The sequence below is a fragment of the Lonchura striata genome, chromosome 4, assembly GCF_050655825.1.
Source record: "Lonchura striata isolate lonStrDom1 chromosome 4, ASM5065582v1, whole genome shotgun sequence".
Classification (NCBI taxonomy): Eukaryota; Metazoa; Chordata; class Aves; order Passeriformes; family Estrildidae; genus Lonchura; species Lonchura striata.
Genome location: NC_140706.1, coordinates 71,550,339 through 71,555,125, shown reverse-complemented (window position 1 = coordinate 71,555,125; position 4,787 = coordinate 71,550,339). Strand labels below are relative to the sequence as shown.

Genomic DNA, 4,787 nt, shown 5'->3' with positions numbered 1-4,787 from the left:
CCCACTGGAGGTGTGCTGCAGGCAGGGATGTGCATCCCTTTCCTGAGGAAAACGGACATGCCGAGGCTCTGAAAGGAGCTGAGCTTCTGCAGGAGAGATGTTCTGCCTCAGCACAGGCTGGGAGTGCATCCAGCCACCACCTTGTCCTGCTTTAAAACATTAACTGGAGCCTGAGCTCCGGGGGGTGAAATCAGCTGAATTCCAGGGAACTCTGTCATCCCTGGGGCTGGGGGATGAGGGTTTTAAATAGCAAGTTCTGTAGAATAGAAACCTGTCCTTGTCCTGATCCCACTGAGCTTCCCTGGAACCTGGAACTTTAGCTGGTGCTAAAGTGGCAGCTCTGCATGGGAATTTCTAATCTCCATGAGGCACCGTCTGGTTATTCCACCAGGGAATTTGGGGCTGTGGGTATAATTCATCTGAACTAGCAAAGCTGATACTGAACCCCAAATCTAGGCACCACACAGAGAACAATCTTTGTGGTAAAACCCTGGGCTGGGAAATTTCAGCAGCCAAATGTATGGAATTATCTAAATCCCAGCAGCCAGCATCCCCCAGAGGGACAATCCAAGTGCCAGGTTGGGAGCTCATGTCCTTCCCCTGCTGCTGGTGGGATAAATTCCCCTCGGTGCAGCTGGTCGGGAGGGAGCTGAGAGCAGGAGGGGCAGGAGCAGGGATGGGAGATGAGGCTGCTGGAATGTTACCTGGAGCAGCTGAACACGTTCTGTCCCTGCAGGAGCCAAAGCAGATCCCTCCTGGCCGGGCTGGATGGGAGATGAGGCTGCTGGAATGTCACCTGGAGCAGCTGAACACGGTCTGTCCCTGCAGGAGCCAGGAGCCAAAGCAGGTCCCTCCTGGCCGGGCTGGAGGGCAGCTGCTGGATCTGCTGTGGGGGAAATCTCCCTGCCCCTGCCAGGAGCACTGGCTCTGCTCTTTCTCCAGCTCCTGAGCAGTGTCAGGGCCACCGTGAGGGAGTTCAAACCCAAAAAATCCCCACAGCCCACGGAGTGAATGACCCCAGCAGAGAAATGCAGCATTGAAATAAAAATCTTACAGCTCTGTCAAAAAGGCTGTGACAACACTGCAATGGGATTCCCAGGACTGTTCTGGTTTGTTCTTGGAATCTCTTGGTTCTCTTTTATGTATTTTTAGTCCCTCAGAGGTTGAGCAGGGTTGGCTCAGGATTGACCTTCACCTCTGGTGCCGCTTTGCGCAAACACAACGTGGCCGGGCTGGGTGAACTCGTGACCTCAGCTTTCCCCTCCAAAATGTCCCTCGCTTATTTCCCTGGGGTGAGCTGGGATTTTGGCCCAGACTGTCACTCCTCACCTCCCCGTGCCCGCGCGGTGTCCGTTGTGTTCCCCACGGTGCCCTGGGGACACCGGCGGGTCCCTTTGCCTTTCTCCTGCCCCTTTCCAGCCCGAGGCTCCTGTGCTTGTCCCACACAGCACAGGGGCACCGAAGGGGAAAGGCTCCAGAAAACATTTCTGCAATTAATCAACAATTATTTAAATTCCCCAGGGAGAAGAGCATGAACTCACAGCCACCGAGGCCTGACGGGTTCCTGCAGCGAGAGCTCGGCGCGTGTCCGCAGAGGTGAGTGCAGCACCTGAAAGGATAAAACACACAGGGGAGAAATGTGATTTATTTTGCTTCAAATTATTGCAAGTTCTTAAAGCCCAACTAACTTTTGCTCTTGCTTTTGGTCGGGTGGAGCAGGAGCAGTGGGCAGAGGTGGTGCCATTGATGCGGACGTGCCCGATGCTTTCTGGAGCAGAAAAAGGAGATTAAGCTCACCTTACGTCAAGCAGGTATTTAAAAAGATTTATAGCTCTTTACACATAACACCCTTTAATTACCATAATGTTTCTTTCATGATTTTAACTAATTCTCAGTGTATTTTATAAAACTTAAAATAACACCTCCTCCCTAACAGACTCATAAACCATTAGACAGAGAGTCCTAGTGCCAGTCTCATGCTTCCACATCTAACAGCAGACCCTCCCCATAACCAAACAAAAAAATCAAAATAATGTGCCAAAAGTAGTCCTTACTAACATTAAAAATACAACTCAACTTATCCAAAAAAACCCCCAACTTTATTTCCTCCAAACACCAAATACTCTTCAAATTCTGAATGGAAAAGCTCCTAAAAAAACCAACAAAAACCATCAAAACATACTTCAAATATAGAAAAGCCTTACCATAGAAATATTTCTCAAAGTCCACAAAAATATAAAACAATCTAATAATTATCCTACATTTAAAAAAGCCCCACTATACAAATTAGTACAATTCTAAATATAAATAAAAATGTTTTACTAAAAAACATATCTCCCAATAAATAAAAGATATAAGTAACAATCATAACTCAACAATCTAAAATCTCTCCAAAACACTTTAAAAAGTCAATATTTAAACATAACCTTCAATAAGTGAAGTATTAATAGAATCAAACAAAATTATTTTTCACTAAATTTAAATCTAAATATTCTTAAATTTCATTTTATCACTTTAATATTCTATTAAAATTAACTTCATTATTCCTTACTATCAGAATTCATTCTAAATTTAAATGTTATTTAATATAACTTCTCCTAAATTTTATTAAAAATCATTTATCTAAACTATACAGTATATGGTTAATTTTCTCTTTTAAAAAAAATCTCCAATTAAAACAACTAAAAGAAAACACTAACAAACACCTATTCAGAAGTAAAAAAAATACAGTTTATTATATCATCAATTTCATCAAAAATTCTGTTCTTCATTACAATCTCTGCTCTTTTGATCTTTTATAAGTAACACCAAAAAATAGCGATTACTATTAATATAATACTATTTTAAAATAATTTTTACTCTATATCCTTTATATATAAATATTTTTAAAGTTATCCTAACTTCTTCAAACACTTACTACTAATATACAAATTATATAAATATATTAATTTTTATAATAATATTTATTAAATAATAGTTGCAACCAACTTTCATATACTTTATTATCTCTTTATATAATTATCTAAAAAACACATACAATTTCTAAATCCTACTTTTTTTATTCTCTACTTATACAGCTCTTAAACCAAGTTAACTAACTAATCTCTACACTAACTCTCTAATTTAACCTAATGTTATCTCATAATTTTAAATGTTTTTCAAAATTAAAAACAAGAAATTTCATTAAAAACCTCCTCCAAACTGTGAATCTTATCACTTTCCGCAGTTATTATTACAAAAACACTTCAATATAAAATCCAGCTACAACATTAATTTCTTTTTCTAAGTTTCACACTAAGTAATCGGTCTCTTACATTTCCTCTACCTTCACACTCTGAATATCCAAATCCAAACTCACAATCCCATCTATAACCACTTTCAAATCTTTAAAAAAAAAGTTTAGTATATTCAAAGCATCTCTATTCTAAAAAATCCAATTATTAAATAATGTAATTAATCTTTAATCCTAACATTTTTACTCTTAACTATGACTTTTAAAAACATTATATAAAAATAAATTAAGTAACATTTGCCAATTAAAATATAAACTGTAACCTAACCCTAACTCTACCTAAATAAAATAATTAACAACAAACCCAGATATTTTCTACATAAAAAATAAAATTCAAATAATTTTAACTTAACAATTTAACTTTATCATTATAACAAAAACTTATTTCTAAAATAAACCTTAAAAATCATTATCTACACATAATTATCCAACTTTACACTAATTTAACACTTATCAACTGTTATAAAATCTAAAATAATGTACAATCTTTTAATACTTACTAATTATATAAATTTCACCTATGTTACTAAATAGAGATATTATCCAAATAATTCCTAATTATTATCAATTTCTTCTTTACAACATACATTATTTTACTCTTATACTTCTTCATACTTATAACTAAAAAATTATAGTAATAACAGCTTATATCATTATCTTGCAAATCTCTATACAATTTTATAAAACAAAACTTAACTTTATTTCTCATATAAAAACAAAGTTTACTTATATCTCACTCAACACGTACAAAAACCCAAGTAAATTTCAATAAGAAACATAAAACCAGATCACACAAAAAACATCACCATCACTCCACAAATAAAAAAACAATGTAAATAGATAAATTACACAATGTAAATACAAATGTAAATTACACAAGCGTAAATTACACAAAAATTCCAACTTACACATAACATCTTGTATTACACCCACAAAAAACTATAAACTTTAAGTTTCTTTATAAATATAAAAATCAATATTATAAAAATCTTATTATTTAATAACTTAAAAATATAAAATTCTATCAAATATTATACTTCTACTCTATTTACTTTTGGTTATATCACTTTACCTATTAACCAACCTATTTCCATGCAGATAGATACTATATAAACCTCTTGTCAAACTCTGACAATTTTCTACAGGTCCATTTCCCACAGCAGAGCTGCTCCCTGCCCAGCCCAGGAGCTGCGAGTGCTGTTGCAGGGCACAGTGTCTGAAGGAACACCGGAGCTGTGACATTAAAACCAGCAAAAGCAATTGCTAAGTAAAAGAGATCCTCACCTGGTCCTAGAACTGAACCTCTGTGGCTCTTCCTCACGGGGTGACCCTGCTCCAGGGAGGAATCTCCACACAGCCCCGAGACCTGGAGTCAGACGCTGCCCTACCAGCAGAAGAACAAGGGGTTAGTGAAGCTTTTTGGACACATTCTGTCCTCACAGTGGTTTGATAAAACATCGTCAATGTGATTTTTAATAAAGACAGCTTGCACCCA

At 36.9% G+C, this 4,787-nt stretch overlaps 1 long non-coding RNA gene across 1 annotated transcript; it reads left to right on the top strand.

Moving 5' to 3' along the window:
- On the top strand, positions 1-4,787 carry LOC144246141 (uncharacterized). Its single transcript, XR_013339824.2, has 4 exons — positions 1-1,109; positions 1,522-1,596; positions 1,720-1,811; positions 4,438-4,787. It is a non-coding gene; the product is annotated as an uncharacterized LOC144246141 (long non-coding RNA).